Here is a 22588-nt window from a genome sequence, read left to right on the forward strand (position 1 = left end):
CATGAAACGAAACCCTAGACTTGAGCCGCACCGTCGCATGGGCCTTCACTTCAGCCCTTGAGGAAGATCACGAGACTAGAGTCGCTTCTGCCCTGGCGACGTCCTTGGAAAGCTCTCTCCCCATGGGGACATAATAACAAAGTCTGACAATACCACACGCCTGGGTTCCAGAAGCGGTGCACGTTCACTCAGCATGGAATCTGGAAGGTCACCGTGTCGTTTCCCAGGCCCGGCAGCCGGTGCCCGAGAGGACTCTTAAGCCTCCCCTCCCAGAGGCCCATAGAGTTGTGTGGCCTTGGAAGCCAGACACTGATCCTGAACAGCACCCTCAATGTGCCCTCAACTCAGCCCTTCAGGCGCACCACTGCACTGCTGGGGGTTCGGCGCCTGGAGCCTCCTGGGACCTAACCCTAACCCTAAGCCTAACCCTAACCGCAACCCTCCACCGAAACTTAAGCCGACCTCGAAACCTAACCTTACACTTGAGCCGCACCATCGCATGGGCCCTCACTTCAGCCCTCGAGGGAGATCACGAGACTGGAGTAGCTTCGTCCCTGGTGACGTACCTGGACAGAATCATAACCCTAGCTAAGACTCTCTCCCCATGGGTCCCAACCCAATATCTGAAAACACCACGTGCCTGGGGTCCGTAAGCGGTGCAGGCTCACTTGGCATGGAACCTGGAAGCTCACCATGTTGATTCCTAGGCCGGGACCACCTGCCTGAGAGATTCCTGAGGCCTCCCCAACCAGGGGCCCAAAGAGTTGTGTGGCCTTGGAAGCCAGAGACTGATGCTGACTGGCACACTCCCTTGTGCCATCAACTCAGCCCTTTGGGTAGAACACTGCACTGCTGTGGGTTCAGCGACTGGAGCCTCCTGGAACCTGACCCTAACCCTAACCCTACTCCTAAATGAAACTCTCCACCAAAACCTAAGCCACCCTCGAAACGTCCCCCTACACTTGAACGCACTGAGGCATGAGCCCTCACTTAAGCCCTCAAGGGAGATCATGAAACTGGAATCGCTTCTTCCCTGGACACGACCCTGGACTGATCCCTAACCCTATCTTAGGCTCTCTTCCCATGGGGACCCAAAACCAAAGTGTGACAACATCACGTGCCTGGGGTCAGGGAGCGGTGCAGCCTCACTCAGCATGGAACTTAGTAGCTCACGATGTTGTTTTCCAGGCCAGGCTGAAGCTGCCCAAGAGAATTCCTGAGGCCTCACCGAGCTGGGGTCCATCGACTTGTGTGGCCTTGGCAGCCAACGACTGATCCGGACCAGCACCCTCCCTTGTGCCCTCAACAGAGCCCTTCGGGGAAACCACTGCCCTGCTGTGGGTTCAGCACAAGGAACCTACTGGGCTGTAACCCTATCCCTACCCCAAACCAGACCCCACCCCTGAAACCTAAGCCGGCCTCGAACCCTAACCCCACACTTGAGCCACCACGTCACATCGGCCCTCACTTCCGCCCTCGAGGGATACCACAAGACTGGAGTCGCTTCGGCCCTGGCAATGTCCCTGGACCGATCCCTAAATCTAGCTAAGGCTCTCTCCCCATGGGGACCATTTACCAAAGTCTGACAACACCACGCGCCTGGTGTCCAGAAGCAGTGCAGGCTCACTCGGCATGGAACCTGGCAGCTCACCATTTCATTTCCCAGGCCCGACTGAGCATCTGCCCGAGAGGATTCCTGAGGCCTCCCCGATCAGGGGCCCATCGACGTGTGTGGCTTTGGCAGCCAAAGACTGATCCTGACCAGTACCCTCCCTTGTGCCCTCAAATCAGCCCTTCGGGGAGACCATTGCCCTGCTGAGGGTTTGGCTCCTGGAGACTCCTGGGACCTAACCCTAACCATAACCCTGCCCTGAAACGGAGCCTCCACTGAAACCTAAGCCGGCCTTGACCCCTAACCCTACACTTGAGCTGCCCCACTGCCTGGGCCCTCCTTTCAGCCCTCGAGGGAGATCGAGAGCCTGGAGCCGCTTCAGGGTTGGTGACGTCCTTGGACCGAATCCTAACCCTAGCTAAGGCTCTTGCCCCATGGGTACCCAATACCAAAGTCTGACAACACCACTGCCTGGGATCCAGAAGCGGTGCAAGTTCACTCGGCATGGAAGCTGGAAACTCAGCATGTCAATTCCCAGGCCCAGCTGCAGCTGCCTGAGAGTTTTCCTGAGTCCATCCCGACCAGGGGCCAATCGAGTTGTTTGACCTTGGGAGACAAAGACTGATACTGACCGGCACCCTCCCATGTGCCCTCAACTCAGCCCTTAAGGGAGACCACTGCTCTGCTGTGAGTTCAGTGCCTGGAGCCTCCTGGGACCTAACCCTAACCCTACCCCGAACTGAAACCGTCTTCCAAAACCTAAGCCGGCCTCGATCCCTAACCCTACACTTGAGCCGCCCCATCTCATGGGCCCTCATTTCAGCCCTTGAGGGAGATCGAGAGCCTGGAGTCGCTTCGGGCTTGGCGATGACCCTGGACCGAACCCTTACCCTACCTAATGCTCTCTCACCATGGGGACCCAATACCATATTCTGACAACACCACGCGCCAGGGGTCCAGAAGCAGTGCAGCCTCACTTGGCATGGAACCTGGGAGCTCACCATGTCGTTTCCCAGTCCTGGCTCTACCTACGCGAGAGGATTCCCAAGGCCTCCCTGACCAGGGGCCCATCGACCTGTGTGGCCTTGGCAGCCAAAGACTGATCCTGACCGGCACCCACCCTTGTGCCCACAACTCAGCCCTATGGGGAGACCATTGCCCTGCTGTGAGTTCAGAGCATGGAGCCTCCTGGGACTTAACACTAACCCTAACCCTTCCCCGAAACGGAGCTGCAAAAGAAACCTAAGCCGGCCTCCAACCCTAACCCTACATTTGAGCCGCCCTGTCGCATGGACCCTCACTTCAGATCTAGAGGGAAAACCCGAGACTGGAATCGCTTAGGCCCTGGTGACATCCCTTGACCGAAACGTAACCCTAGCTCAGGCTCTCTCCCCATGGGGACCCAATACCAAAGTCTGACAACACCATACACCTGGGGTTTAGAAGTGGTACAGGCTCATTAGGCATGGAATATGGAAACTCACCATGTCATTTGTCAGGCCCGCCTGCAGCTTCCCGAGAGGATTCAGGAGAACTCCCCGCCCAGGGGCCCATCAAGTTGTGTGGCCTTGATAGACAAAGACTGTTCCTGACAGGCACCCTCCCTTGTGCCCTCAAATAAGCCCCTTGGGGAGACCTCTGCCCTGCTGTGGTTTCAGCTCCTTGAGTCTCCTGGGACCTAAACATAACTCTAACCCCACCCTGAACCAGAACCCTCCACCAAAACTTAAGATGGCCTGGAACCCTAATCCTACACTTGAATCACCTGGGCCCTCACTTCAGCCCTCGAGGGAGATCACGAGACAGGAGTCACTTCGGCCCTGGCGACTTCCCTGGACCAAGCTCTAAACCTTCCTAAGGGTTTCTGCCCATAGGAACCCAAAACCAAAGTGACAACACCTAGTGCCTGGGGTCCAGAAGCGGTGCAAGGTCACTCGGCATGGAACCTGAAGCTCACTATGTAATTTCCCAGGCCCGGTTGCAGCTGTCCGAGATGATTCCTGAGGCCTCCCCGACAATGGGCCAAGAGATTTATGTGGCCGTGGAAGCCAGAGACTGATGCTGACCGGCACCCTCCCTTGTGCCCTGAACTCCGACCTTCAGGGAGCCCACTGCACTGCTGCCAGTTTGGTGCCTGTAGCCTCCTGGGACCTAACTATTCTCCTAAATGGAACCCTCTACTGAAACCTAAGCTGGCCTCGAACCCTAACCCTACACGTGACTGCACCATCGCATGGGCCCTCACCTAAGCCCTCCAGGGAAATCACAAGACCGGAGTCGCTTCGGCCCTGGCGACATCCCTTGAGAGATCCCTAACCCTAGCTAAGGCTGTATCCCCATGGGGACCCAATACCAAAGTCTGAAACACCACACGACTGTGATCCAGAAGCAGTGCTGGGTCATTAGGCATGGAACCTGGTAGCTCACCATGTCGCTTCCCTGGCCCGGATGCTGTTGCCCCAGAAGACTCTTGAGGCCTCCCCGACCAGGGGCCCAGAAAGCTGTGTGGTCTCTGAAGCCAGAGACTGATGCTGACCAGCACCCTCCCTTGTGTCCTCAACTCAGCCCATCGTGGAGACCACTGCACCCCTGTGGGTAAGGCGCCTGGAGTTTCCTAGGACCTAACCCTAACCCTAACAATACCCCTAACCACAACCCTCCACCGAAACCTAAGCCGTCCTCGAACCCTAACCCTACACTTGAGCCGCACCATCGCATGGGCCCTCACTTCAGCCCTCGAGGGAGATCATGAGACTGGAGTGGCTTCAGCCCTGGCAGCGTCCCTGGACATAACACTAACCCTAGCTAAGGCTCTCTCCCCAAGAGGACCCAATACCAGAGTCTGACAACACCACATGCCTGGTGTCCAGTAGCGATGCAAGGTCACTCAGCATGGAACCTCGATGCTCACCTCGATGCTCGTTTCAGAGGCCCAGATGCAGCTGCCTGAGAGGATTCCTGAGTCATCCTCGTCCAGGGGCTCAGTGAGATGTGTGGCCATGGAAAGCAGACTGATGCAGATGGGCACCCTCCCTTGTGCCCTTAACTCAGCCCATCGTGGAGACCACTGCACCCCTGCAGGTTAGGCACCTGGAACCTCCTGGGACCTAACCCTAAAACTAACCTTACCACTAACACCAACCCTCCACCGAAACCTAAGCCGGCCTCGAACATAAACCCTACACTTGAGCTGCACCGACGCATGGGTCCTCACTTCAGTCCTCGAGGGAATCACAAGACTAGAGTCACTTCAGCCCTGGAGATGCCCCTGGACCGAACCCTAACCCTAGATAAGTCTCTCTCTCAATGGGGACCCAATACCAATATCTGACAACACCACATGCCTGGGGACCAGAAATGGTGCAGGGTCACTCAGCATGGAACCTAGAAGCTCACCATGTCCTTTCTCATGCCCGCCTGCAGATGCCCGAGAGGATTCCTGACGCCTCCACGACCAGGGGCCCATAGAGTTTGGTGGCCTTGGATTCCAGAGACTGATGCTGACCGGCACCCTCCAGTGTGCCCTCAACTCATCCCTTCGGGGAGACCACTAAACCGCTGTGGGTTGGGCACCTGGAGACTGCTGGGACCTAACCCTAACCATAACCATAACCCTCCACCGACACCTAAGCCGGCCTCGAACTCTAACTCTACACTTGAGATGCACCATCGCATGGATCCTCAGTTCAGTCCTAGAGGGAGATCACAAGACTGGAGTCGCTTCATCCCTGGCGACGTCCCTGGATGGAACCATATCCCTAGCTAAGTTATCTCCCCATGTGGACGCAATACCAAACTCTGACAACACCACGCGCCTGGAGTCCAGAAGCGGTGCAGGGTCACTCGGCATGGAACCTGAAAAAGCTCACCATGTTGTTTCCCAGGACCGGCTGAAATTGCCCGAGAGAATTCCTGAGGCCTCCCCAACCAGGGGCGCATAGAGTTGTGTGGCCTTGGAAGGCAGAGACTCATGCTGAACTGCACCCTCCCTTGTGCGCTAAACTCAGCCCTTCGGGGAGACCACTGCACTGCTGTGATTTCGGCAACTGGAGCCTCCTGGGACCTAATCCTAACCCTAACCCTACCCCTAATCGGATCCCTCCACTGAAACCTATGCTGGACTCGAAACCTAATTGTACTCTTGAGCCACACCATCGTATGGGCCCTCACTTCAGGCCTCAAAGTAGATAATGAGACTGGAGTCGCTTCGTCCCTAGTGACATCACTGGACCGAACCCTAACTCTAGCTAAGGCTCTCTCCTGATGGGGACCCAATGCCAAAGTCTGACAACACCACGCGCCTGGGGTTGAGAAGCGGTGCAGGGTCACTGGGCATGGAACTGAAAACTCACCATGTCGTTTCCCATGCTCAGCTGCAGATGCCCCAGAGGATTCCTGAGGCCTCCCCTACCAGGGGCCCATAGATTTTTGTGGCCTTGAAGCCAGACACTGATCCTGACAGGCACCCTCACTTGTGTCCTCAACTGAGCCCTTCAGGCAGACCATGGCACTGCTGTGGCTTCGGAGGCTGAAGCTTCATGGGGCTTAAACCTAAACCTAATCCTAATTGGAAACCTCCACTGAAACCTAAGCCAGCCTCGAACCCTAAACCTACACTTGAGCCGCACCATCACATGGGCCCTCACTTCAGCCCTCGATGGAGATCACGAGACTGGAGCGATTCGGCCCTGGCGACGTCCCTGGACTGATCCCTAACCCTAGCTAAGGCTCTCTCCCCATGGGGACCAAATACCAAAGTCTGACAACACCACGCGCCTGGGGTCCAGAAATGGTACAGGGTCACACCCGACCTTGTGTGGCCTCCCCGACCAGGGGTCCATAGATTCCAGGGCCTTGGAAGCCAGAAACTGATACTGGCCTGCTCCCTTCCTTGTGCCCTCATCTCAGCTTTTCGGGGAGACCACTTCACTGTTTTGGTTTCGGTGCCTGGAGCCTCCTGGGATCTAACCCTAACCCTAACCCTACCCCTAACCAGAACCCTCCACCGAAACCTACACTGGCATCGAACCCTAACCCTACACTTGAGCTGCCCAGTCACATGGTCCCACACTTCAGCCTTCGAAGGAGATCACGAGACTGGAGTCGCTTCAGCCCTGGCAATTCCCTGGACCGAACCCTAACCATAGCTAAGCCCCCCCCCCCCCCCCCGGATTGGGACCCAATACCAAAGTCTGACAACACCACGTGCCTGGGGTCCAGAAGCGGTGCGGGGCACTCGGCATGGAATCTGGAAGCTCACTATGTCATTTCCCAGTTCCAGCTGCAGCTGCCCGAGGGGATTCCTGAGGCCTCCCTGACCAGGGGCTCAAAGAGTTGTGTGCCCTGGAAGCCAGAGACTGATGCTGACTGGCACCTTCCCTTGTGTCTTCAACTCAGCCCTTCGGGGAGAACACTGCACCCCTGTGGGTTCGACGCCTGTAGCCCCCTGGGACCTAACCCTATCCCTAACCCTTCCCCTAACCAGAACCCTCCACCGAAACCTAAGCCGGCTTCGATCCCTAACTCTACACTTTAGCCGCACCATCACATGGGTCCTCACTTCAGCCCTCAAGGGAGATCATGAGACTGCAGTCGCTTCAGCCCTGGCGACGTCCGTTACAGCCCTAACCCTAGCGAAGTCTCTCTCCCCATGGGGCCCAAACCAAAATCGGACAACACCATGTGCCTGTGGTTCAGAATCATTGCGGGGTCACTCAGCATGGAACCTGGGAGCACCCATGTCGTTTCACGGCCCAGCTGCAGCTGAGAGAATTCGTGAGCCCTCCCCGACCAGGGGCCCAGGGAGTTGTGTGGCTTTTGAAGCCAAACACTGATCCTGACCCGCACCCTCCCTTGGGCCCTCAACTTAGCCCTTCGAGGAGTCCACTGCACTGCTGTGGGTTCAGCTCCTGGAGCCTCCTGGACCTAACTCTAAATCTAACCCTACCCCTAACCGGGATCCTCCACTGAAACCTAAGCCAGCCTGGAACAGTACTCCTACACTTGAGCCGCACTATCTTATGGGACCTCACGTCAGCCCACGAGGGAGATCACGAAACTGGAGTCCCTTTGGCCATGGTGAAGTCCCTGGCCCAAACCTTAACCCTAGCTAAGGCTCTCTCCCTATGGGGCGCGAATACCAACATCTGAGAACAACACGCACCTTAGGTCCAGAAGCGTTGCAGGGTCACTCTGCTTGGAACCTGGAAGTTCACCATGTCGTTTCACAGGCCCAGCTGCAGCTGCTCCAGAGAATTCCTGAGTCCTTCCCGACCTGTGGTCCATAGAATTTGTGGCCTTTGAATCCAAATTCTATTCTGACCGGCACCCTCCTTTGTGCCCTCCACTCAGCCCTTCGGGGATACAACGGCAGTGCTCTGGCTTCAGCACTTGGAGCCTCCTGGGTCCTTACCCTAACCGTAAATCTAACCACAATGGTCAGTGGAAACCTAACCCTTTCTGAGAGATTATCCTACACTTGACCCTCCCCGTCGCTTGGGCCCTCACTTCAACTCTTGAGGGATATAACGAGTTTGGATTTGCTTTCCCCCTGGGATGACCCTGGACTGAACTTCAAACCTAGCTAATACTCTCTCCCAATGGGGATCCAATACCAGAATCTGACAACACCACGTGCCTTGTCTCAGAAGAGATGAGGGATCATTGGACTAGATCCTGGTACATTAGCATGTCGTTTCCAAGGCCTGGCTGCAGCTGCCTGAGAGTTTTCCTGATGCCTACCCAACTAGTGGCCCATACAGCTGACTGGTCTTGGAAACCAAAGACTAATATTGACCAGCACCCTCCATTTTGCTTTCAACTCAGGTCTTTGGGGAGACAACTGCACTGCTGTGGTTTTAGCCCCTTGAGTCTCCTGGGAAATAAACCTAACCCTAACTCTAAGCTTATTCCTCAACCAAACCCTATTGTATAAACGAAGGTCATGAGACTGGAGTTGCTTCAGCCTTGGTGAAGTGCCTGGATCGAATCCTTAACAATGTTAAGGCTCTCTCCCAATCGGGACCCAATTCCAATGTCTGACAACAGCACGTACATGGGTTCAAGTATCAGTACAGAAATGCTCGGCATGGAACATGGAACATCACCATGTCATTTCCAAAGCGCACCTGCAGCTGCACGAGATGATGCCTGAGGCCTCCCTGAAGGGTTGACCATATTTTGTCTGGTCTTGGAACCCACGCCTATTCCTAACTCGCACCCTCCCTGTGTACTCTACTCAGCCCTTCGGGCAGAAAATTGCTCTCCTGTGGGGTCAGTGCCTGGAGCCTCCTCGGACATAACCCTAACCCTAACCTTAACCCTTACCATAAACCTCAACCTACACCTAACCCTATCTGTCACAGTAACTCTACAGCAGACCCGCATATGCCCTCACTTCAGCCCTCCATGTAATTCACAACACTTGTGTCATTTCAGCCATGGTGATGTCCCAGGTCGAAATCTAACCCTAGCTACAGCTGTCTCCCCATGGGAACCCAATTTCACAGTCTGACGACAGCACTCACACGGGTTCCTAAATCGGTGCAGAAATACTCAGCATGGAACCTGAAATATCACCATGCCATTTCCAAACCACGACTGCATCTACAAGAAAGTATTTCTGAGGCCTACTCGAGAGGTGTCCCTTAGAGTTGGCTGGTCTTGGTACTCAAAGATTAATCCTGACTGGACCCTCCATTGTGTACTCCACTCAGCCCTTCAGGGACGCAAGTGCACTGTTGGGGTTTCAGTGCCTGAAACCTTCTGGGACCTAACCCCAATCCCAACCCTTACCCTAACCATAACCATCAACCTACCCCTAAACCTATCTCATTAAAAAGAACAACAACAGAATCATAGCGTCCCAATGATAAAGAGAGAGAAAAGGGGTAGAAGTGTTAAGTTAGCAAATCATAGCAGATAATTTTTCTTACCTGGGAAAAGGCACAGACATTAAAATCCAGGAAGCACAGAAGTCTCTCATTAGATTCAAGAAAAACCCACAAGTAAAAGAAATATTACATTCCAAGTCAGAAAATACTCAGGCAAAGAAAGAATCATGAAAGCAGCAAGGGAAAAAAGTCCTCAACAAACAATGGAAGACAGATCAGATTAGCAGCACACCTATTAACACAGACTTGGCAGGGCAGAAAAGAGTGGCAAGGTATACTCAGTGTGCTGAATCAGAAAACTATGCAGCTAAGAATTCCTTATCCAGCAAATCTGTCATTCAATATAGAAGGACAGATTAAAAGTTTCCCAGAAAAACAAAACTTAAAGGAGTTCGCGACCACTAAACAAGTCCTCAAGGAATTTTCAGGGGGACTCTCTGAGGAATAAAAGATGTAAAAAAGAAAAAAAACATAAAAACTACCAAATACTGGATAGCACAAAAAACACCACCACAAAATCCAACTCTACAAGACACATAATGACAAAAATCTCATATCTTTGAGTACTCACTCTAAACGTCAGTGGAATAAATGCTCCAATCAAAAGACATAGGGTAACAGAGTGGGGAAAAAAAGAAGATCCATCTATATGCTGTTTACAAGATACCCACATGAGACCTAAAGACACCTTCAGATTGAAAGTAAGGGTATGGAGAACTATCTATCATGCTAATGGTAGCCAAAGAAAGCCAGAGCAACCATACTCATATGAGACAATCTAGACTTTAAAAAAAAAGACTGATACAAGAGATGAAGAAGGATGTTGCATCATAATTGAGGGGGCCTATCCACCAACAAGACTTAACAATTGTAAACATTTATGATCCCAATGTGAGAGCACCCAAAAATATAAATCAATTAATCACAAATATAAAGAAGATCATTGATGGTAAAACCATAATAGTATGGGACTTCAACACCCCATTATAACAACAGAAAGATCATTTAAGAAGAAAATCAACAGACAATGGATTTGAGTGAGACACTAGACCAGATGGACTTAACAGATATTCAGAACATTTCTTCCTAAAGCAGCAGAATATTCATTCTTCTCCAGGGCACATGGAACGTCTGCAGAATAGATATCATACTGGAAACAAATCAGCCCTCAAGAAGTTCAAAAAGTTCGAGATCATGCCATGTGTATTATCAGACCACAATGCTATGAAACTCAAAATCAACCACAAGAAAAAATTTGGAAAGAAAACAAATACTTGGAGACTAAAGAACATACTACTAAAGAATGAATGGTGGAATGCAAGCTGGTGCAGCCACTCTGTAAAAACAGTATGGAGGTTCCTCAAAAAACCAAAAACAGAACTACTCTACGACCCAACAATTGCACTGTTAGGCATTTATCCAAGGGATACAGGTGTGGTGATTCGAAGGGACACATGCACCACCCCCATGAGTATAGCAGCACTATCAAAAGTAGCTAAAGTATGGAAAGAGCCTAAATGTCCATCAATGGATAAATGGATAAAGAAGAAGTGGTACATATATACAAAGGTGTGTTACTCGGCAATCAAAAAGACTGAAATCTTGCCATTTGCAACTATATGGATCGAACTGTAGTGTATTATGTTAAGTGTAATTAGTCAGTCAGAGAAAGACAGAAACCATATGTCTTCACTCACATGAGGACTTTAAGAGACAAAACATATAAACATAAGGGAAGGGAAACAAAAATAAAATAAAAACAGTGAGGGGTCAAAACAGAATTAACTCATAACTATGTAGAACAGACAGAGGGTTACTGTATGGGATGTGGGAGGGGGTTGGGCTCAATGGGTAAGGGGCATTAAGGAATCTACTCATGAAATCATTGTTGCACAATATGCTAACTAATTTGGATGTAAAATTTAAAAAATAAAAAATAAAATTAAAAAAAAAGGAATGAATGGGTGAACCAAGAAGTTAAAGAGAAAATTTAAAAGTACATGGAAGCCAATGAAACGGATAACACCACACCCCAAAACCTCTGGGATTCAGCAAAGGTAGTCATAAGAGGAAGTTTATAGCAATCCAGGCCTTCGAAAAGAAGTAAGAAGGTCTCAGATACACAACCTAACCTTATACCTTAAAGAGCTGGAAAAAGAACAACAACAACAACAACAACAACAACAACAACAACAAAAACAAAAACCAGCAGAAGGCAAGAAATGATAAAGATTACATCAAAAATCAATGCTATCAAAACTGAAAACAAAACAAAAACACACAGAAAAAACAACAACATATAACCCCACACAAACTAACAAACAAACAGAACAGATCAATGAAACCAGAAGCTGTTTCTTTGAAATAATTAATAAAATTGATAAACTCCTAGCCAGTTGGATCAAAAAGAAAAAGGAAAGGACCCAAATAAATAAAATCAAGAATGAAAGAGGAGAGATCACAACCAACACAGCAGAAATACGAACAATGATAAGAGAATATTATCAGCAAATATATGCCAATAAAATCAGCAATCTGGAAGAAACGGACAAGTTTCTACAAATATATAAACTACCAAAACTGAAAAAGGAAGAAATAGAAAACTTGAACAGACCCATAACCAGCAAAGACATTGAAGTAGTAATCAAACATATCCCAAAAAACAAGAGCCCAGGTCCAGATGGCTTTCCAGGGATATTCTACCAAACATTTAAGGAAGAGTTAACACCTATGCTCTTGAAGCTGTCCCCAAAAAAGAAATGGAAGGAAAACTTCCCAACATTTTCTCTGAACCTAGTATTACCTTGATTCCAAAACCAGAAAAGGACCCACTAAAAAAGAGAAGTATAGACAAATTTTCATGATGAACATGGACGCAAAAATCTCCCACAAGATATGACCCAACCAGATCCAACAATACATTTAAACGTTATTCACCAAGACCAAAAGGGATTCATACCTGGAATTTAAAGCTGGTTCAATATCTGCAAAACAATGTGACTTATCACATCAATAAAGGAAAGGACAAGAACCACATGATCCTCTCAATAGATGCAGAGAAATCATTTGACAAAATACAGCATCCTTTCTTGATAAAAAGCCTCAAGAAAGTAGGGATAGAAGGATCATACCTTGAGATCATAAAAGGCATATGTGAAAGACCCGACTCTAAGATCATCCTCAATGGAGCAAAACTGAGAGCTTCCCTACTAAGGTCAGGAACAAGACAAGGATGTCCACTCTCATCACTGGTATTCAACATAATATGGGAAGTCTTAGCCTCAGCAATCAGACAACACAAAGAAATAAAAGGCATCCAAATGGTTCAGGAGTGTGTCGATCTTTCACTCTTCGTAGATGGCATGAAATTCTATGTGGAAATATAAAATAGTGCACCAAAAAACTGCTAGAAATAATACATGAATTCAGCAAAGTGGCAGGATATAACATCAATGCACAGAAATCAGTTGCATTCCTATGCACTAACAATGAAGCAACAGAAAGAGAAAACAGAGAATCTATCCCATTAACAATTGCACCAAAAACCATAAAATAGCTAGGAATATATCTAACCAAAGAGGTGAAAAATCTATACACTGAAAACTACAGAAAGCTTATGAAAGAAACTGCCGATGACAAACACACAAAAAGGAAAAATATTGCATGCTCCTGGATAGGAAGAACAATTATTGTTAAAATGTCAATAGTACCCAGAGCAATGTATATATTCAACACAATACCTATCAAAATAACACCAGCATTCCTCACAGAGCTACAACAAAGAATCCTACAATATGTATGGAACCAGAAAAGACCCTGAATAGCCAAAGCTATCTTGAAAAGGAAAACCAAAGAAGGAGGCGTCAGAATCCTGGACTTCAAGCTGTATTACCAAGTTGTAATCACCAAGACAGTATGGTCCTGGCACAAGAACAGACACTCAGATCAATGGAAGAGAATATGAACACAGAAATGGACCCACAGACGTGTGGCCAACTAATCTTTGACAAGGAAGGAAAGAATATCCAATGGAATAAAGACAGTTTCCTCAGCAAGAGTGCTGAGAAAACTGGACAGCGACATGAGAAGAATGAGTATGGACCACTTTCTCACACTCAAAATGGATGAAAGATACTCAAATGGATGAAAGACCTAAATGTAACATAGGAAACCGTCAAAACCCTTGAGGAGAAAGCTGACAGAAACCTCTTTGATGTTTGCTTCCACAACTTCTTAGTCAACAAGTCTCTGGAGGCAAGGGAAACAAAAGCAAAAATGAACTATTAGGTCCTCATTAAAATAAAACGCTTCTGAACAGAGAAGGAAACAATCGGCATAACTAAAAGGCAACTAACAGAAAGGGAGAAAATATTTGCAAACGACATATGAGATAAAGGATTAGTATTCAAAATCTATAAAGAACATATCGAACTCAACACCTAAAAAACAAGTAATCCAGTGAAGAAATGGGCAAAGACATGAGAAAACACTTCTCCAAGGATGACATCCAGATGGCCAAATGAGACATGAAAAAATGCTCAACATCACTCATTATCAGGGAAATACAAATCAAAACCACAATGAGATCACACCTCACTCCTGTGAGAATGGCTAACATTAACAACTCAGGCAACAACAGATGTTGGCGGGGGAGCGGTGAAAGAGGAACTCTTGCACTGCTGGCGGGAATGCAAAATGGTGAAGCCACTCTGGAAAACAGTAGGTAGGTTCCTCACAAAATGAAAAAGAGGACTACCCTAACCCAGCAGTAGCACTACTAGGTATTGATCCAAGAGATGCATATATGCTATTTCGAAGGGACAAGTGAACCCCAAAGTTTATAGCAGCACTATCAACAACAGCTAAAGTATGGAAAAAGCCCAAATGTCCATTGATGGATGAATGGATAAAAAGATGTGGTATATATATGTATGTATATATACATACACAATGGAGTATTAGCAACCCAAAGAATAATTGTACAACTCGCATGAAGGCAAATATACTTTTTAAAACAAAGCTCACTCTGAAATAGACAATCTATGCAGAAAAATCCTAAGTTCTATTTCCAACAACCAGCTGCACCCAAAGAAAGAACAATACTCTCTTAAATATAAATAACGGACTTTCAAAGTCTACTACGGTTTTCACCAATACAGCTCAGTCATGTTACCAAGAACACATGGTAAACTCTTACAACAAAGGCAATGACCTTTTGCTCTATATTGTAGGAAAAAATAACAGCTATTATCTTGACATTATGAATTCATTGTATAATTCAGACCTGTTACAAAGGAAACAAACTCAGTATTCTTGCTGGCTAAATTTTGCAAAGGGACGAATGCATTTATATAATCAATAAGGATAACAGAAATTGCAGCAGTAAAAAATAAAAGGATGTGATATTGTAATTCAACCTGAGGGTATAATTACTCAGATACTAAACTTAATCCCATTTCCTGGAATGTGACAGCAGCTTTACATGTACCGTTGCTTATAATATACCAGGCTGAAGTATGGCCTTTCCCCGTTCATCTTGGGGACAGTGTGGTAGATGAAAGAAAGTGGGCTTTGGAGCCCATGAGAACATAGTTATCCATTTTGTTTTGCATTTCATTTAAAGCGTTTTTCAGCTCCTCGTGACTGTTCCTTAGTCCCTTGATCTCTGTGGCAAGAGATTCTCTGCTGTCCTGTATACTGTTTTCAAGCCCAGCGATTAATTTTATGACTATTATTCTAAATTCACTTTCTGTTATATTATTTAAATCCTTTTTGATCAGTTCATTAGCTGTTGTTATTTCCTGGAGATTCTTCTGAGGGGAATTCTTCCGTTTGGTCATTTTGGACAGTCCCTGGAGTGGTGAGGACCCGCAGGGCACTTCCCCCGTGCTGTGGTGTATAACTGGAGTTGGTGGGCGGGGCCGCAGTCCGACTTGATGTCTGCCCCCAGCCCACCGCTGGGGCCACAGTCAGACTGGTGTGTGCCTTCTCTTCCCCTCTCCTAGGGGCGGGATTCACTGTGGGGTGGTGTGGCCCGTCTGGTCTACTTGCACACTGCCAGGCTTGTGGTGCTGGGGAGCTGGCGTATTAGCTGGAGTGGGTAGGCAAGGTGCACGGGGGCGGGAGGGGCAGGCTTAGCTCGCTTCTCCTTAGGTGATCCACTTCAGGAGGGGCCCTGTGGCAGCAGGAGGGAGTCAGATCCGCTGCCGGAGGTTTGGCTCCGCAGAAGCACAGAGTTGGGTGTTTGCGCGGAGCGAGCAAGTTCCCTGGCAGGAACTGGTTCTCTTTGGGATTTTGGCTGGGGGATGGGCGGGGGAGATGGCGCTGGTGAGCGCCTTTGTTCCCCGCCAAGCTGAGCTCTGCCGTCCGGGGGCTCAGCAGCTCTCCCTCCCTTTGTCCTCCAGCCTTCCCGCTTTCTGAGCAGAGCTGTTAACTTCTGACCTCCCAGACGCTAAGTCGCGCTTGCTGTCGGAACACAGTCCGTCCGGCCCCTCCGCTTTTGCCAGCCCGACTCGGGGGCTCTGCTTGGCCGGCGAGCCGCCCCTCCGCCCCGGCTCCCTCCCGCCAGTCCGTGGAGCGCGCACCGCCTCGCCGTCCTTCCTACCCTCTTCCGTGGGCCTCTCGTCTGCGCTTGGCTCCGGAGACTCCGTTCTGCTAATCCTCTGGCGGTTTTCTGGGTTCTTTAGGCAGGTGTAGGTGGAATCTAAGTGATCAGCAGGACGCGCGGTGAGCCCAGCGTCCTCCTACGCCGCCATCTTCCGGAACTCCTCGAGAACATAGTTATCCAAAGGACATCACTTACCAGTACTGTGATCTCAGAAACATGACGTACTCTTTCTTGAGCTTCAGATTGTGGATTTTCAAAATGAAAATAATCATACTTACCTCACCTAGATGTTGTGATGCCCATGCTAAGGATGTAATTCCAGTGCCAGCCAGGAACTTGGAGTATAGAGGTAGAGGGAAGATGCAAGCCTATACAAATAAATAAACAGAGTTATAACTTAGGCTAAGGGCAAACTGGAATTAGCACTGTGTGAGCAAATAATGGGAAAAAGGGCATAGAGAAAAAAAAAACATGTAGGTAGTGACTAGGTACAACAGACAGAAAACTGTTATGGAATGCTTTTGCCCCCTAAGTCCATATATTGAAGTCCTAACTACCCATGGGACTGTACTTGGATACCATATCTTGAAAGGTAAAGTGGAGGTCAAATGAGCTCAATTGCTGGGAGGGACCCTAATCTGATACTGGTGTCCTATAGGAAGAGAGTGGGCACCTACACACATAGAAGGAAGACCACGTGAAGACAGTGGGAAGGAGGTCGTCCACCAGTCATGAACACAGGACACCCACCCTGGCCACACCTTGATCTAAAGTGTGAGAAAATTGGGGGCGCCTGGGTCGCTCAGTCGGTTAAGCATCCGACTTTGGCTCATGATCTCGCGGTTCATGAGTTCAAACCCCGTGTCGGGCTCTGTGATGACAGCTCAGAGCCTGGAGCCTGTTTCAGATTCTGTGTCTCCATCTCTCTCTCTGACCCTCCCCCATTCATGCTGTCTCAAAAATAAATAAACGTTAAGAAAAATAAAGTGTGAGAAAATAAATCAATTTCTGTTGCTTAAGCCACCCAGTGTGGTACTTTGTGATCGTGGACCCAGGAAAGTAATATGAAATCCCAATATTACTTGCTCAGCAAATGGTGTTTGAGCCTTTGAAGGAGTTAGACACTGATCTAGAGCCCTACGGAAACAGCCCTAAACAAGCTAGTTTGGTCTTTTCACCCCATGGAGCCGACATTCTGGCAGGGACTGCAGTAGGCGACATCCAGCAAGCAAGAAAGAAAAACAGATGGTGCCAAGGGCCAGGAAGAAAAGAAAGCTAGGAAGGGATACTGGATGTTCAGGTTGGAGAAGGAGCAGCTTTCGGTTTTAGATAGAGAGCTAGCAGAGACTCCATTGTGCAGGTGATGTCAGAGCAAAGATATGACAGAAATGATGGAGTATGCCATGTTGGTCTGTGGGAGAACATTCCTGACAGAGAGAGGAAAAGTGAATGCAAAGACCTGAAGCAGGAATATGTGCCTGACATGCTCAGGGGGCAGGGAGGGGGCAGGTGTGGCTGCAGCCTAGTAAACAAGGGGAGGGGAATAGGAGAAGCCTTCAGGGAGGAAGCAGAGTCTGGGGAGGGTAGCACCTTTGTGGTATACATTGGAGTCAGTAGTCTGGAGACATGAAGAGCTGGGGGCAGGGCATAAAGACTTGGAGGCCCCAGCTGCTGGTAGATAGAAGCCTGAGGCTGGCTGCAATGACACCAGAGTAAGGGTGGACTGAAAGCAGATGGGGGAGGGTGTGGGAAAAAGATGAGTACCAACCAACACAGACACTGGTGAGCAGCGGCCCGGATGGTGGGAGGAGGACGGAAGTAATTTTTAAAGAAAGGGAGTAATCAAGTGAGTCTGTAAAATGGTGCCACGTCATCCACATACTGGGGGTTGAGACTTCACTGTGAGCTTTAGCGATGTATGTCATTCATTAAAGAGATGAGAACTAGGGACGAGTGGGAGAAGAAGCCCATTCAGACTCAGCTGACAGAGACAAGGGAAGGTCTGCAGGCACAGGCACGTGCAATGCTAGGCATAGGAAGACCAAACAGGTGGTGCTGGATGGGAAGTGATTGCTCCCCATGGGCTGGGAGAAATAGCTGGAGGTGCACAGGATGGCCGGGTCCTGAGAAAACTCGTGGTGTGCAGAAGAGAGAAGCGGTATGGGAAGCATGTTAGCAAGACATGGATTCCTCCCTTAGGAATACGACCCAAAGGTGTCAACGGGACACCAGCCAAAGCCATGGGGATAGATGTAGCAAGGTGGGCGGCTGTGAGGTTGTTGGGAATGTGTGTGATTGGGAAACACGATAAAGATGCCCTACGTTCTCTCTGCCTGTAGAATGGGATCATGGCCAGCATTTCAATACTGATGCACACAAGAAACAGAGCATCAAGCCCTCCATAGGGACTCCCAAGTTGTCCTCTTACAGCAGACATTCCCACCTCCTTCCTGCACCCATCAACTGTGATGCCTGGCAATCCCTGATCTGCTAACCATTTTTATGATTTTGTCACATCGAGAGGATTATACAAATTGAATTGAAAAGCATGTGATCTTTTTAGGATTCGCTTTTCCACTCTGGGCATAATTCTCCAGAGATTCGGTCCTGCTGCAGTGTCTGTCAGCAGTGCGTGCCCTGGCACTGCTCACAGGTGTGCGCCCACCACACGGGGATAGCATGGTTTGGCTGTCTCCCTATGGAAGGACACGTTGTACTAGGCTGTTCAATGGCACTCAAAGAAAGCAAGTCCTAATAGCTGGAATCTAACTCCCATCGATGGGATCTAGTTAAGGATCTTGAGTCCTGGGTTGCCTAAGTGAGCCCTAGATGGAATGACGAGCATTCTTAGGCGAAGGGAGACTTGACAAATAGGAGGCACTGTGTCCATGAAAACAGACTGGGGTGATGTGGTCACAAGCCAAGGGAGGTTGGTGGCCACCAGGAGCTACTAGACGGAAGGGGTACACTGTCCCCTGGAACCCTTGAGTCTCCACCGGGAGTAGAGCCCTGGTGACACCTTAGTCTCAGTAAAGGGATTTCGGGTTCCTGGCCTCCAGAACTCTGAGAGAACATGATTTTGTTCTCATAAGCCATCAAGATTGTGGTAAAAGAGCAGGTGTGCGCACAACAGGCCCCCATTCCCATCTCCCTTGGACTTTGGAGTCTTCCTTTCCTGAGAAAGTCAGGGAAGTTCTGGCATTTCAACTTAGTTGACTGCAGGCAGCCATTGAGTCATTATTATGACTATTCCCCATTCTCCAGGCAACATATTAAATTACATTTCCTGCAGGAAGAACCGTGTATCCATGTCTGGCCTATCTTATGTTACCCTCTTTGGTGTAATACTCTTCAAACCCACTCCCATACTTGTCCCCCATCTACTACCAGTGTGAAATGGTAATATCCTGCAACTCCCCTGCATGGACACCTGATCATGCGTGGACCTGATCCCACACCTCCGTTTGGAGTACACTGGAATCCCTCTATTTTCCAGGAAGTAAACATAGATGGTAGACGTGGAGCATGAAGATCACTGTTCTCGGTCATGACAGTATTGTCTTAGATGAAGCCATTGAAACCTTTTCTCTAGGGGTCCTGGGGTGGGATAGGACTATTTTCCTCAGACAGGGGAGTTGCTTCTCTTGGCAACAAACACAAGATACTCACCTCATGAAGTCATACATTTTCTGGTGTTTTTCCCTTGCTTTCAACCTCTCCTATTTCCTGCGTATACACCAGACACCCAAAACTGACCCCGGACAGGCTCTGTAACTGCCCCCCATGGCCACAGTGACAACTCCACCCGTGATCCTCCAGTGTGCTGTCCTCCATCACTCCACACCAGCACTAGTGGTAATGTGAGCAAATGTGAAATCACCTCTTACCACCAATGTCCAGTATCCACTTCTGCCATCAAGGAAGCTACTTGTATGTCTTCTACTGGAAGATCAGTCCAGTCCCAGAATTCCAGTTCTAACCGGTTTCCTGTGGCCACTCGTGGTACAAATTACCACTGGTACAGGACTGCAACAGAGGCAGACAGCACATCCAAAAGCAGTGAGTGAAGAGCAGTGCAAAGGTAAGAGAACCTCCAGGAGATGGTGGAGAGGCCAAAGCAGCCATGCTAAGCAAAGACACGATGTTTCCACCAAGAAGAAACTGCAAAGAAAAGTGGTTCCTGATCCTGTAATATTTATCCGGAGAGGAGAGACTTGTGGGGAGGTGTAATGCAGAGGAACATGACTACAGAAGCTCCCTGTTATCCATGGGATATGTCCGGAGACCCCAGGTGGGTCCTGGAAACCATGTCAGTACAAACACTGTAGTGGCCATGAAGGGGTGCTGGTGCCACAACCCTACATAAACCATGAAGGGGCACAGGTGGCTCTCCCCTACATCGCCCAGGAAGGGACACAGGCGTGACATATATACAAGGCCAATGAAGGGGCACAGATGGGCTGCAAGTATCAGACCCCTGTATTGCCGATGTAGGGGTATCAAGGCTGTCCTTGAAAGTCAAAATATATGATTCACACACTGTAGGCAGCTGTTAGAGATACGGCCATGAGCATTCGTAGTAGATCTCAGGCACTGGTATATGATCTTAAGATCTGAGTATCAAAAATAGACAACCAACTCCTAAGTTAACACTGGGTGTATTTCATAATAGAAACAATATTGGTAGTATGTGCAACAAGAAATATTTGTACTTGCCTAAGCTCTATCAGGGCGGATAACCATGGATAGTTAACCATAAGATAAAAATAACCTAACTGTAAAGTCAATATCAAACCAATTGTTGATGCAACACAGATAGGCCATTAAGGAAAGATGAAAAGAAGTAAAAGGAACTCAGCAAACACAAACCCCATCTGTTTACCAGTAAAGTCACCTCTAGCATTTCTAGTTTTAGAGGCCCTGCCTGCCCAGAGACATTCATGAAATGGCCATAGTATCCTGACCATGCAAAGTAGCATAATCACTTGTTCCCTAAATAGTGACTCATATGAACGGCCACACGAGGGTTTTACTGTCTCTTCCAATCGGTGAAATGGACCTTCCTGTGAAGAGGCAGGAATAGGGCAAGAAGACAAGTAGAACGATGGATCTGCTTTCAAATGTTTTTAGCTTCATGTTTTTGGAGAGAGAGAGAGAGAGAGAGAGAGAGAGAGAGAGAGAGAGAGAGAGAGAGATACAGAACACACATGGGGAAGGGGCAGACAGAGAGGGAGACACAGTATTTGAAGCAGGCTCCATGGTCAGAGCCATCAGCACAGAAGTGAAGCCAGGGTTCAAACCCACAAACCGTGAGACTATGACCTGAACGAAAGTGGGACACTTAATCCAATGAATGGCTGAGGCAGTGCAAATACGTATGACCTAAAAGGAACATGAATGCTACATTGCCGATGAAGGGATGCAGAAGGGACACATGCATGATCCCCTCCATGCTGAGGTGGGGGAGAGCACATGAGTGACACCCCTCCATTCCAGAGACAATGGCGCAATGGTGACCCCCCACCCTTGATGTGGTAGGGTGCATGTTTCAACCCCTGTCTGTCCAAAGGCGGGGGAGCGCTAATGCTTGAAAACCTTCCATACCCAGGGTGGAGGAAGTATGACCTAAGACTTACCCTCCCCTTATGTCAGTGCCAACCCTAACACTTACCTTAAGAGATGCACGTTTCTTCAGCTGTGAAAGTGAAAGAACCATTCGTGAAACATCACGTTTAATAGTGACATCACTACTCTCTCCCTGAAGGATGGCACTGTGCATGCGTGGCCATCTCATACACCAACCAGGGACAAGGCAGAATTCTGAACCACCTCTGGTGTCAAGTGGGGTGGGGCACATGTTTGAACACCCTCCATCACTGAGGAGGCTTCTGTGCATGTGTGAACACCCTTCCCGACGAGGTGAGGTGGGCCAAGCGTGAATGCTCTCCCTTGCTGAGGGAGGGTTGTGTGCCTGTACAAATGGTCTACCTCACAGAGAGGGGGTTGTGGGCATATATGAACCCCCTTCGGACAGGAGGGGGGGCTTTGCATATGCGTGATCACCATTCTGGCAAGGGGAGCGGGGAGCATATGTCAACGGCCTCCCTGGCCACAGAGTTGCATGGCACATGCACGAAAGCACCACTTCCTCATAGAGAGGGGCTTGTTCGTATGCGTGAACACCCTGCCATGTCAAGGGGGCATGGTGTGTATGAGAACCTTCTCCCCGTGGAGAGGGCTGGGCGCATGCGTGAACTCCATTCCACAATGAGAGTGTTTGTGCACATGTGTGAGTACCCTTTTGTCCCTATGTGTGGCAGTGCACGTGCGTGAATAGCCTCCCGCAATAAGGGGGTGGGGCGCATATGTCAACACCCTGCTGTGCCAAAGTGGGGTTGGGCTCATGGGTGAACACGCTCCCATGCCAAAGGGAGACACGCTAATGCTTGGAAATCCATGCCCAGGGGGAGGAAGCTT

At 49.0% G+C, this 22588-nt stretch overlaps 1 protein-coding gene and 1 long non-coding RNA gene across 4 annotated transcripts in view; one reads left to right on the plus strand and one right to left on the minus strand.

The window, feature by feature from the left end:
• The window catches only part of LOC131500680 (uncharacterized), a 28015-nt gene extending 6717 nt beyond the window's left edge, over positions 1 to 21298 (minus strand). Inside the window, exons 1-3 of one of the 3 annotated variants that reach the window (XR_009256424.1) lie at positions 19999 to 21298; positions 16390 to 16479; positions 7776 to 7886 (exon numbers count right to left, since the gene is read on the minus strand). This is a non-coding gene — a long non-coding RNA (uncharacterized LOC131500680). Of the gene's footprint in view, positions 1 to 7775; positions 7887 to 16389; positions 17051 to 19998 lie in introns of those variants that run through there. The other 2 variants (XR_009256425.1, XR_009256423.1) reach the window with 2 other exon arrangements.
• The window catches only part of IL9R (interleukin 9 receptor), a 218714-nt gene that overhangs the window by 125147 nt on the left and 70979 nt on the right, over positions 1 to 22588 (plus strand). The gene's annotated exons all lie outside the window — the stretch shown is intronic.

This window comes from Neofelis nebulosa, chromosome 18 (genome assembly GCF_028018385.1).
Source record: "Neofelis nebulosa isolate mNeoNeb1 chromosome 18, mNeoNeb1.pri, whole genome shotgun sequence".
Lineage (NCBI taxonomy): Eukaryota > Metazoa > Chordata > Mammalia > Carnivora > Felidae > Neofelis > Neofelis nebulosa.